Here is a 13,219-nt window from a genome sequence, read left to right as displayed (position 1 = left end):
ACATAGGCTTACAAATGTAAAGATTAAGATTTTTTTCAAGAATGTAGGTGCCTAGAGATACAGATAGGCACCTAGGCACTTTCGAAAATCCCACTAGATGCCTTTCTACATCTTTACATACCTAAATAACTGAAAGAAATCTGCCCCTAAAATTTGTAGGTTGAATGTTGGCTGAAAGGGAGACAGATGAATGAAGTGACTAACAGTAAAAACACTTTATTTTAGCTACCACGTTGGCCTAGCAAAAGCCCCCAGCACTGATAAAGCAGTGCTGGTCAGAATGCAGCCGTAGAAAACTGATACACTCTTCTTTATGTTGAAGTTGCAAGAGGCCAGTGAAACCCGGAAGAGGAGAGAGTGGCAGCTGGAAAAGGGGTGTGGGTAGCATAGCCCTTTTGTTAGGGCAGTGCTTCTCAACTGGAGTCCAGGGCCTTCTGAAGGGGGAATGGAAGGAACAGGTTTCAGGAGGGCTGCCAAGCAGGGCCAGTGTTAGACTTGCTAAGGCCCAGGGCAGAAAACTGAAGCAGCACCATGCAGGCTGAAGATCAGGGCTCCCAGCCCAGACACCTGGGGCTGACATTGAAGCTTGAGCAACTTATCTTTGTGGTGACAGGCATCATGTCTTGGGCATTTGCCCTACTTGCTACTCCCTAATGCTGGGCCTGGCTTTTATATACAGAAAACCAGTCACTGTTGCATTTGTGGGCTGGGGAGTTTTTAATAGCATGTTTGGGTGCGGGGGGCCCCAAGGAAAAAGGGTGAGAACACTGCAATAGTGGTGTTTTGGAAGGAGGGAGAATTGTATTCTTCTTGTAGTAGAATTGCTGAGGAACGGTGACAGGAGAAACACTGCAACCTTCACCAGTGTCAATCTTCAGTTATATCTTGAGGGACTCACAGGTTAGGGAGGTGTAATTTACCCCTTCATGCATGAACTTCCCTGAATCTGCAATATGAAAGGATGGCTGAATGGATTATAGTCTCAAACTGATGAATGGAGCATCATTCATTCACCGCCCATTTAAGTTCATGTACAAATGACTGAGGCAGAGAAAAATTGGTACAACAGTTAGGTGTGACCCCCACAGCGCTGCCCTCTCTCTTGATCTTGTTGCAGTTCCTCTGGATATGAAGCTTGAGCACCCACTGGAAAAAAATCAGTGAACAAGAAGCACCCACCACTGCCAAGCCCTACCTACCCCTACTCCAATACTTACCAACTCCTCCCTTTCACTCCCAGCACGTTCGGAATCCTGTAAACAGCTGGTTCATGGCATTCAAGCTCTGGGAGGAAGGAGGCTCAGTGGGGAGAGGGTACACTCGGGAGAGTAAGCAGGGAAGAGGCAGGGCAGGGGTGATGCAGGGAACGCAAGAGGCAGGCTGGGAACCTGGGAGGAAGAAGTAGAGGGTGGGGTGGGCCGGGCCCTGGAGCAAAGCAGAGGGGTCAAGCACTCCCTGGCAAGATGAGAAGTTGGTGCATACGTGCAATGCCAAGACTTGCCAGGGGCCAGATGAAAAGAAGCAGCAGGCCACATTTGGACCACGGGCCTGCAAGACTCCACTTAGCCCAAGGGCCTGCAACCTCTAAAGCCCCTGCATTAATCTGGCCTTGCTGATGGCTGCTCCATGTCTGTTTCTGAGTGTGCTGCTTTCACTTCACTCACTTCCTAGCACTTGCCTCCTCTGCCTGCCTTTGTCCAGACTCAGATTACGATTAAGAGAGTGACAAACAGATTCAGGGTGGAGAAAAAAAAAAATCAGGAAAAGAGCTTCAGTAACGATACCTCTGAAATGGTCTGAGTAGTATGTCACCTCCACAAGGACATGGAAGAAGAGTGTAAAAAGAAGTAGACATTTGCAAACTGGAAGAGAAGGAACAGCAACCTGTAGAACTCAGAACTCACTTAAAGGAAGTAACTGCCTGATTGTCCCAGATTTAAAAGGACAAATAGCAGGAGAGCATCCTGGGAAATACTCATAAAATGGTACCACCATACACCAGGAAGTTTAGTCAAAAAGCCGACAGTTCTTAGGGATAATATGGGGTTAAATGACTACTTGGGGTGGTGGGGAGGTGAAGTGTAAATGATGTGCTTGAAATATAGCTGGAGTTTATTTCCCAGATTTGAGCCTTGTGCATGGTATATTTGAGCACTTATTTCTTACCTTTATCTTGTTCGTACATGTTGATATAGCAGTGCTTTCTTTGTTTGATGTCTCCTATCACATTGCCACATTATCAAAGGATATGATGGAAAGCCAAGAAGTGAAATAGTTTAAAATGTCACTAGACTACATGTAAGAAAATAGGATATAGGGAATAATCCTGTAGTGGGAGAGTGTGGGCTAAATGATCTAATATTTCTATCCCATCATTGGCATCTAGAGTGGATGATACAACCACAGTGGATAAGCACATTAGCTCAATAGATGTTTCTGCTGTAATGATCACAGTAAAGTTAAGAATGCCAAGTCATGCATATATGCATAATGAATGCTGACATCTGGAATGTCACCATTAGATTTCAGTTTCACCACCACCTTTTATTGAATAGAGGGAAGCCCCACCTCTTAAAAGTGTTGTTATTGCTACTTACAGAGCTGGGAAGAATGCACTCCACTGATTCACATTCAGGTTACCTGTGCAATCAGAAGGATTACAGATTAACTGCATATCAGACAAGAACCTACACTTGGCAGAAATGGATGAAGCCATATTAAGAGTGCCAGAATTAGATTTCTTTCCATTTTCACCCTTAACTAGCCTTGTCTCCCATCATAGAGAGGTTACCTGCTAAAGAGAATGGAGGCATATTCACCACGTTTGATTGTGGAAAATTGCTTTGTTTTGCCCAGGCTGTCCATGTTCATTTTAATGTAAATCCACTAATTTTCATAAGCAAGTAAGTTAACTTGAAAAAAAAAATTGAGGTGTAATCCCTTCTGTGTTAACATATATTAATGCATTCTGATGTAAACAAACCGAGATCAAATGTTTCATCCTATTACAGCTGCATTGTTGCATTTTCTTCATCTGTAAAGAGGCAGAACTAAAAGTGAAGTAAATTAACTGAACAAGCATGCAGAATTCTAATTTGTTCAATGGGAGTGCATTAGACTCCACAGGGGCCATGGAGTAGGAAGTTCAGATTGCATTTTGGAAGTGTATACAAATTTTAGTTTTTGGCTAAGGCACATGTCTTTATTAGTTTCCTATTTGACTGGAAAGTTAAATTTATGTACAATCATCAGATGAGAGCTAAGCACCCAAGACCTATACCCTTGATCAGTCACCTATAGAAAAAATTTTGTTCTCATTTAACATATGGTAATGAGTCAACCACTGGTCTACACTTGGAAAGAGATGCTATCCAGTGTGGCTAAATGTTTTCTGTTATTGGTCCCTTGCTTGGCACACACTAAACCATCATTTTCACAACAGGGATCATTCCAATAACTTACACAGACTGAAGGAATACTTTAATCTATGGTTTTCTTTCATTGGAAGTAACCTTTACCTGCAAAAGGTTCTAAAGCAGTTTCCCAAAGTGTGGTATGTGTTCCACTGGTGGTATGCAAAAGGATTGCAAGGAGTATGCTGCAGAAAATAAATTACTAAAAAAATCAGGAGATAAAGTACTGGGGCAGCATTGGGAGAGGAGATATTCCGATAAGGCTGAAGTCCCGAAAGGGGTACATGAATATTTTAAGTTTGGGAAACACAGTTGTAAAGGGTATGAGTTGACCATTACTAGCTCTTACGAGCAGGCTCCAATATCCACTGAAGTAAAAGGAAAGCGCCTATAAAATGACTTCAGCAGGTGTTGGATTAATGCCTGTTTCCTTAAATACAAATAAGCAAAATCAGTTTAAAATAAGACTACCCTGTTCTCAGCGCTTCTCACCAATTTTGCTCAAAGTGCTTTACAAAGTCACACTTATTATCCTCATTTCCTCAAATGGGGGGGAAAAAAAAAGAGGCACATAAAGGTGACATGCCCAGGGTCACCTAACAGGCTACCAAAACTGAGCTGGCTAGTTCTGGGCACTCCCACACTGAAGCACCTGCCACACACACCTAGAAAACGTGACACCCTATCCTTTGCACAAAGGCTGTTTAACAAGGACCTGCCAAACTAACTCCAAGCAGTCTCCAGATGCCCTGTCCAAAAAGAGTCAAAGAAATAAGGCCCCAGCTGCTTTAAAAGGATGGTTCAGGCAGCATTGGGCTAAGCTCCACCCAGGGAAATTCTTTAGCTCAGCCTTGGCAGCTACAGGCTGTTTCGTTCCCTAAGACAGGGAGAGGTTAGAGCCACAGGGGTTTTAAAAATATTACATTTAATTGGATAGTCTCTTTATCCATCTCAGTGCCTAATTCCTCTTAGCTCCCATTAAGCACTCATTCTCAGCCATATCTTCTGGCAGCAAATTCCACAGGTCACTTGTGCATTGTGTGAAAAAGCATTTCCTCTGCATTTTTTTAAACATGCTGCCTGTCACAGTCATGCTGCCTGTCACAGCCCCGGGCCTGTGTCTCATAGGACAGAATGAATCACCCACCATTACATACTTCTTCTTGGGGCCCTCTCTTCACTAAGGAAATCTTGACAGAAGGGTGGTGGAGCCTAACCAGGTAGGACAGTAGGTTCTCACAGGAATTCAGTAATCTGGCATGCAACAAAAGGCAGTGTGCACTGACCTGTGATGCAGTGTATTGCACAGCCTTGAGGGAAGAAGTGATGTGCAGGTTGAGGACCCTGGTGGGTAGGTCTCTGTCTAGAGCTTCACTGGATAGTAAGAGCTTTATTTGTACAGGGAAACTTGGCTGAGGTAGAGAGTTTATTTATGGCACTGGAAGAACTGAGGCAGCATTCCCTGGAACAGTCTTCCTGGGGGCTGTGTATGGGAGGGATAGCCTGGCTGAGAGAGTTAAAGGTGAAGTGTTAAAGGGAAAGAAATGTTGGGCTTCTGTCCCTTTTCTCTTCTTTCCAACAGCAGCAGACTGGAAGAGGATAGAAATAAAGATTTACTGCTCATTTCTTACATTAGAAATTCAGGTCTTGTCTTCCCTGGAGGACAATGGTGAGTGGACAACTAGTAACTGACAAGAGATGAAAGGCCAAGCCATTGTTGTGAGACAATAGTCCAGCCCAAGATGACAAGATGTTTGTGGAATTGCCAGGAATATAATAAATTCATCTGGGTTCCAGTTCAGTGCCCCAGCCCCAAGAGAGCTCCTTGTTCCTCTTACAACTGCCTACCCTTCTCACTATCCATCTGGTGACAGAGTGAAGCAGGAGGGGTCTTGGAAAAAGAAAAGCAGTGTGTCTTCATGCAATTTAAAAACCAGTGAATGCATGCAGGGGAGCAGAGTTAAGATTGTAGAGGTATCTGTAATACAGGCATTTCGTAACGTCTGAGTGCTTGACTCTGCAATCTGAATACTTGAAACTGATACTCAATAAAGGGTGTTACTGATAAATCCCACCAACCTGAATTTAGTACTTTACACAGATCAGAGAGGCGAACCAGGATATTATTCACTTTGTTTTCCTTTGTGAGTGTTGTTTCTTACAGTTGACCTAAGGTCATGATGTTTATTTCTTTAAAAGGAACTAAAATACAGCTAAGTTAGATCAAGGCCACCAGTGCCCTAATATAAACACCTCCATCCGATGACATAGCGTTCACAAAAGAGAAATTTATTTATTCACCGCTTACTACAAGCTTAATAATTTACTTTCTCTACAGTCTGCCCATATAGCTGCCACGTTGTTATACTACTTTAAATACCTGATACTTCCTTCTAACGCTCATTTTTCAATTGCGATAACAGCTTACGTTTCTAGGAGTTGTAGACCAACATATTTTAAATTTCATGCTCCCTTTGTTTTTGTGTCTTTGCTGCTTTTTCCACTACACACCTTAAGTATTTTGTTTACCTACCTACCTCTTTAAGAAAGGAAGCTTATTATTTTACTACCTCTGAAATGCTAATCAATGACATTCTTATTTATTTCTTGACTCACTAATAGACATAACCAACATCATTTTCATTCTCATCCAGTTGTAACCAAAGTGTAATAAAACAGAAGTGAAGAAACATTCTGGTAATGAGCCAAGCGCAGCAGGAAAGCAAGAACTCTCTCCCACCCCGAAATCTATTCCTAGTTACATTGGTCTAATTAAAAAACAAATGCACCAGCCTCTTTGTGTTGTCACCTCCGATTTCCTTTTCTCCAGTGTTGAACCTAATTATTAGCAAGTCTGCACCTACTTTATCTCACAATATAAGTTTCTGAGGCAACAACAAATAAAAATGGAACTAAGTGATAAAGGTTGGTATTAAATCAGCACATTTATTTATCGTAACTATATAGACAGAGGCACATATGGGGCACTTATTCAACTGTTTATGTAAATGAAGTAAGAGGTGTTATATTTTTGACTGGAAGAAATGCTGAGCTTAGCTGGAAGGGATACACTTTCTCTGTAAATATTTTTCTCTAGACATGCTACACATCAGCTCTGGCTTGTAATCATATTTTTATTATATCTGTACAGCACTGTATGTGTGTTATTTTAAAATAGTGTATGTTTGATTAAGTATTTTGCTTATCCTGTTAAACTTTTCTCAGTCCTAAAATATGGCACTAGTTTCCACCTCGATAGCCATTAGTCTCCTTCTTTTATAAAAAAAATCTTGTAATTTTAATTTATAATAGGGCTTGAATGGGTAGATGGATAGATGATATAGTAGATTGGTACAGAGCTAGTCTACAGAAACTAAGCCACTGCGCACTGGACAGGGAAAGAGGGAAAGAGACAGAGAAGGAGGCATCAGACTCCAATGGGCACTGAGCCTATGGTTGTTGTTGATGATGAGAAATTTCATAGTAAAGTACAAGATTTTTCAAAAGTAGGGTATTTGTATCCGGCCTTATTCTTTTAAGTGCTGAACATCTGAGGAGAGTTCACGTCCTTTAGCTCCAAATGAAGACCGATATTTGAGGTGTTTTGCCTCTTGCAGGACCAAATCATGAAGTGCACTGCACTATTTGGAGGAGATTCTGACTGATGAATACTGTGCTATGAGTACTGTTTTAGTTCTGTACTCTGAACTCTTTGGGTAAATGACATGCTTCTCTGTGTTACTGGCTAACACTGTGCTCACAAGATACTTTCTGTTATGCACTACTGGACTATGTAGTATGTAAGTAGATGATCTAGCCAGCTCTTGTCCTGTTTCCTGTCAAGAATCCCATCTAGAGCACACACACGCCAAAAACTTCTGATCCAAAGCCCATTGCAGTCAGTAGGGCTACTCGGTGCTGACTAGCCTTATCTTGATAATTCAGTATGTTTTATAGTTTGAGATGACAGACTTAGGTTTTCTACAAATGTACACAAACTACATCTCCTCAATGACAGCTCAAGCTTATCATTGTTAGTTGGCTGATTTCTTGGAGATGTTGTGGCAGAAGTGGGTTTTCAGGAGAGATTTGAATGCAAATTAGGTGACCTGCGGGCTATTTCTGGCCTTGTGATTGACTTGCTGTGCAACTTGGGTAAGCCCTTCTTAACAGCACCTGCAAAATTGGAATACAACTACTGCACAATCTTTGCAAAGCACTTGGAGTCCCTGGGATGCCTGATCTGAGAACCAGACTTGATGTGGAGCATCCTTCCAGCCCATATGTGCATTTGGGAGGAAAGATTTTTACATCAGTTGAGAAAACTAAGAAATGTTTTCTTATTTAAAGAAAAAGAAAACAGGACGGAAGGTGAAGAGGAGAAGTTGCCGCCTTCTTCTGTGCCTAAGAGGCGGACTGTGGACATTATTAAGTTAAAGGACTGGTTCTACTCCTACTGAAGTGCACTGGAGCAGGATTGAGGCCTCGATATCTGCACTGCTTTGACAAGGTATGTATGGGCCAACACCAACTGCTGGGTGCTTTTGAATAGACTATGAAAGCTTTTTATTCATCGTTATTTTTGAATTCTTCTCTCTAGTCTGGACCTTGACTATATCTTGACCAAGAAATCTGCACTCTGAAATTAATAATAAATTATAATAATAATAGACTTGCCTCTGCCGTAAAGTGTTACTGCTTCTTAGTAGTACTGAAACTCTCCTTTTCAGGAGTACCTCTTTTGAAGATCACTAACACTGACTCTGTTTATTTTTCTACTGGTGTGTTTTTAGACCATTAAGATTGACTTACTGAAAGGTTTTTTGTTCACAATGATCCCCATCCTGCTGCCTTCCTCTGTCAGAACTCTCTGAAAAACTGATGGAAGTTCTGACTGAATAAGGCCAGCACAATTCAATCATTCATTAGTAAGAGCCTATGCATGTAACTTTGCATATAAGTGATACAGTATCTAATAAAATCTTTGACACTGGCTTTGAAGGTGCTCCAGCTGCACCTTGCTAGATGGGGTGGGCAAGAGGGGGAAAGCATTAAACTTGCTGGCCCTGTCCTTGCTTTCTGCATGAACAGCTGACATATCATCTACGAGTCACAAAAATACAGCAACTTGTAGTTTTACAAGACTTTAAAGTAATTCTAATGATCAGCCAGATCTTATAGATTATGCCCAATGGCAGGGACACTGCAAGGTAGCAAGCAGCCTCAAACCCTGTAGAAGACAGTGAAAGCTGCAGACACTCAGCACTTCACTTCACTTCACTCAGCACTCAACATTTTACAGGATTGAGCCCAGGGAATAAGGAGGGCCCTCTGGGACTGATTCCCTCTGTTTACTGATGTAGCCTCAAGACATGCACACTAAAATGGAGGCCTTGGCAAGAGCCATGGTGCTGACATTCACATTGCTGTAGTCACATACTTTGAAAAATGAGGGAATATGTTACAGGTCATCAGCCAGTGGCTGGAGGTGGATTTGTGTGTCCTTTGCTGCCATTTATATAGATTACCCTGTGGTTCAAATGATAGATCTGGTGGCCTTGTGAACAAGGGGTCTTGCTTCAAGTACTAGGAAAAATGGATTCTTCCCTGTGAAGAAATGACTTACCTTCATAGACCCCATTATATGAGCGTGGCATTGTATTTGAGTATGTTCTAGGTCATTCTATTAAGGCACAAGATTGTTCTAGTGGCATTGTACCATATGAGAGGAACAACTTCACTCAGAGCTCCTCAGCATTAGGGCAAGTGCTCCTTGAACAGAGTGGCATACATTTTTCTGTAGCTGGCTAGCTCTGTGGGTTGATGGGAATGGTATCATGACTATTGCTGTGCTCTGTTTGTCATGGCACGCACACCCAAGAAACAGTGCTTGTGCTCCAGGACACTGCTTAGGCGATAACTATGACAATACCAAGCACAGTTTTCCACACCCCGTCAACATTCTCACAATATGCATGAATTTCAGTGAAGAGCAACCACAAAATGACCCCACATTTGTAACCATGTGGCCCCAAACATGTAACGATTTCTCATTTTTTTTGTACAACTCCTCTTTCCTCATCCAATTATTTTCATTTTGTCTGTCCAAGATGGAGTACTAATTGGTTTTTCCATTTCCTTTTTGACTTATCCCTAGCTGTGAAAAAGTAAAGACCTTTCCATGGAGTTCCAGTCTTAAAATCCATTGGGAATTTTTCTTATATGACTGCAACTATCCCACAGTGGCTTGTTTAGATTGTTTGCCTTTTTTATTGCTGTAAATATTTACTAAATATTAATAAAATGCATGCCAGAATGAAACTTAAGAACGTCAAAAGAAAGGGCCTATGCTTATTTATTAACAAAAGCTCTGCAGACTTTTGACGTAACCTGCTAGCATGCCCTGATTAGAATTCCCACAGTCTCTGACATGTCTTCTTTCAAATGCAGCTGCTTAGTTACAAGCCTGTAATTTTTTCCTCTTTATTTTGCAGCTTTTTCTCTAGTGTTCTTTCACTTCTCAACTGAGTCTGCCTGTCTCCCTCAGCCACAGTTTTCAACATATAGTGAACTTTCTTTGTCACAGACTCTCTCCAGTTTTTCAGCAGCATTTATTTTGGTACTTCTGTTAAATACTTTTGAGGGGGTTTTAGCAGCCAAAATAGATTAGGACTTAAGTTGTTCTATCAGCTGCTGTATCTTTATTTCACTCTGGTCTAAAACTTGTTCCAGTTGCTTTATCTTTTTATATTTCAGCGAAACTTGAGTAGACAACTCCAGAATCAAATAAAGCCTCCTGACTCCCTCTTCCACTGATGTGAGATTGCCGAACAGCTCTGTTGAGCTCTATTCTAAAATAAACAGAAAAAGAAAGAAAAAGAAAAGAGGTCTTATCCTTTTAATTTGACTTGGCATAGCTGAGAAGTTTCCTGTATATCAACTCAACACATTTCTCACATTCTTACAGAAGGTGAAAAATGGGTTAGTCATAGCTGGCTTTGACAGATGCAAAATCTTTCTGGCACACTATTGCATTTAAACTTACACCAAATTTTCTCCTGAAGTTTATTTTAATTACTTACCACTGCATGTTTTGGCAGTGATAACGTGAAGACATCACCACCATTATTGCCTGTTGCTAACACCCAAAATAATGCTGAAAGGAAGGCAATTGTAACTGAGCTCTAGCACTCCCTAATGTGTACAGCAGAATGAAATCTGATAATTTGAGGTTGTCAAGTTATCCATTATATCTAATGGATTTAAAGAGGTAGACTTGCAAAGGCACCAATGGGACAGGCACCTTTTCATGTAGAATATCCATAAATTACACACTTGACAAATGCATTAATATATAGAGGCTGGGTCTACACGGCACCGCTTTCCTGGCAAGTCCATGCTAGTGAGCAGCCTTGAAATTGCAAATGGCTGCTCATTTAGCATAGTCCCATGGCTCATTAACACAGCTGCATGAGAGCTTGGTCTTGGCAGAGGAGGGTGCCAGCAGTAAAGAGGCTGTGTGTACATGCCCCTGCCAGCAGAGCTGCTCTGCTGCCAGACCCTCATGTCTAAAAAATTCATTTGTCCTAAGTGGCAATTTTCAGGCTGAGTTACAGAAGAGCAAATATAGAGCGGCCGAATGGAAGCTGCCTGCAACCTAAGCAAGAATATTAGAGGCGATGAACCTGAGAATACCTGACACCCAGCTCTGCCCACAGGAAGGGGGCAAAGGGAGGAGCTCCCCAGGGCCTGGCATTTCAGTGGCCAGAGTGCTGCTCCACAGCGCCACACAGCTCTGATGAGGGGAGGAATGGTGATGGTAAGGGCTGACTTCCCTAAGCTCCACCCCTCCCAGGGTCACCATCCTGCCATCAGGCCACTGCTGACACCGATGCTGTGCTTGTAGAAACACAGCCTGCCCTGATGTGAGGAACATTATTGACAGTCACAGATTTATATCACAGGTTTGTTAAATATGAAAAGGAAAGGGGCAAAATCGTTTAGTGACCTAAAGGAAAGTCACTCACCAGCTGTTGAAGTTCAGTAGTTTCTGGCCCCTTGAGCTTTTCCTTGTTTTTGAAGCCAGTTAGTCTGAGTTTTAGGGTTATTTTTATATTGAAGTAGTGCACAACAGGACCTCACTCACTATGCTAGGTGCTAAAGTAACAGAACAAAGAGGCAGTCCCTGCCCCACAGAGCTGACGGTATAAGTGTACGGAATAAATGGAACTCTCCCCACTGAGGTGAGGTCTAACTCCACAACAGTAGCCTACTCATGCAGTTTGTCCTTTAAGCAGGACTGGTTTATGGGTGTTTGATATGGGTGTGGGAGACAGGAGGAGGAAGGAAACCTTCCAATACAGCACAGACTCGTATTTTTAAATGGCAGCAGGTGTAGAATGTTGCTGGTCTATACCTCTTCTGTGCACCTTGCCCTGGACTCTGCCACGCAGGAAGCCTTGCAGAGCTAGTACTTACTGACTCACCAGTTCCTGCATCTCTGCACAGCCCAAATCAGTCTACCCTGTCTTGTGCAGAAGCAGCACATTGATACTGTTGAAAGGGGGAGCTCTGCAGCTGCAAGTACCCAGGCTGGATTTGGCATTAAATAATCATGGAACTTTCTACAGTATTCTGTATTTCTGCAGAAAAACCAAGGGTCTTAAAGCATGACCCTTGCACGTCTGTTATTGGTGAGACTGTTGTGTACAATGTTTCATAATGCCACTGAGGATATTAGGCAAGGTCTTATTTAAGCTTTCATCACAGGTTTCCTGATAACAAAAGTCAGCACATGCAGCAGTCAGTCATTCTTATTTCTTGCAGCAAAACTCACGTCCAACCTCACAGTACTTCCATATGAAACTTATCATAAGTGAAAATTTCAACATGATAGGCTGCCTGAAATAAATTACTCAAACACACTTCTCATCTTCTTAACACAAGATTACCTCATGAGGCTCAGTCTTCCTGCTGTTTTCTTTTGAAAAAGTTATTTATTTCCATGGTGCAAAATTACTGCTTTCTGAAGGCATGAAGTTTTTCTGGGGATCATACTGGAAGCTTCATAAGTGTATGCTATTTGCTAGGTAACTACACTCAAGTGTTTTTGTGTGCATGACTCATACACAATACTTTCCATAGTACCGCCTTATAAAAGCAACACAGTCTGGTCCAAAAATCTTGAAGGCCTCAATAGGGACCTTTATCTGTGTGAACCCTTACATAAATCCTTTGAACGCTAACATCTACACGAGTTCAGTGCTATTGGATGTGGTATAAATTTAGGCAGCTAAGATACCTGGGGAGGACCACTTCAACTGGCCCCCCACTGAACCACCCCCCCACCCACAACATGGGACCACTGGGGCTTGCAGTCACTGGGAGAAATCTCCCCTGGCAGCTAAGATACTCGACAGCAAAGCTATGATTTTAAGCGGGATTATCGCAGGAGTAGAGATCGGAGCAGGGAGAGTGAGGATCGTCACCAGGAATGCAGGCACAGAGAGAAGGAGGAGAGAAGTAAACATAAGTCTTCAAGACAGTAAGATATGGTGTTGGTAGAGTGGCATCTTCCTCTGTGTACTGCTCTCCTAAACTTAAGCCCTACAGCGACTAGTGCCTGAAAACAGGAGCAGGATTGTGAAATCTGGAAGCTTTTAGTCATGAACAAGCATGTAGGTGGTGGATGTATGTATCAGTTGTTCTGTTTCAAAAACTGAGGTGGTAGAACAGTCCAGCTGCTGCATCCATGACTGAGCAGCACTATTTAGGATCCACTCTGCTCACTCCACATGGGGAGGGGG

General features: G+C 42.3%; 1 long non-coding RNA gene across 1 annotated transcript in view; it reads right to left on the bottom strand.

The window, feature by feature from the left end:
* The window catches only part of LOC142013081 (uncharacterized), a 50,300-nt gene extending 45,525 nt beyond the window's left edge, over positions 1-4,775 (bottom strand). Inside the window, exons 1-2 of the long non-coding RNA XR_012645538.1 lie at positions 4,700-4,775; positions 2,598-2,640 (exon numbers count right to left, since the gene is read on the bottom strand). This is a non-coding gene — a long non-coding RNA (uncharacterized LOC142013081). The remainder of the gene's footprint in view (positions 1-2,597; positions 2,641-4,699) is intronic.
* Between the last annotated feature and the right edge of the window lie 8,444 nt (positions 4,776-13,219).

This window comes from Carettochelys insculpta, chromosome 5, assembly GCF_033958435.1.
Source record: "Carettochelys insculpta isolate YL-2023 chromosome 5, ASM3395843v1, whole genome shotgun sequence".
Classification (NCBI taxonomy): Eukaryota; Metazoa; Chordata; order Testudines; family Carettochelyidae; genus Carettochelys; species Carettochelys insculpta.
The sequence above is the reverse complement of the archived record's forward strand: the minus strand, read 5'-3'. Positions and strand labels throughout refer to the sequence as shown.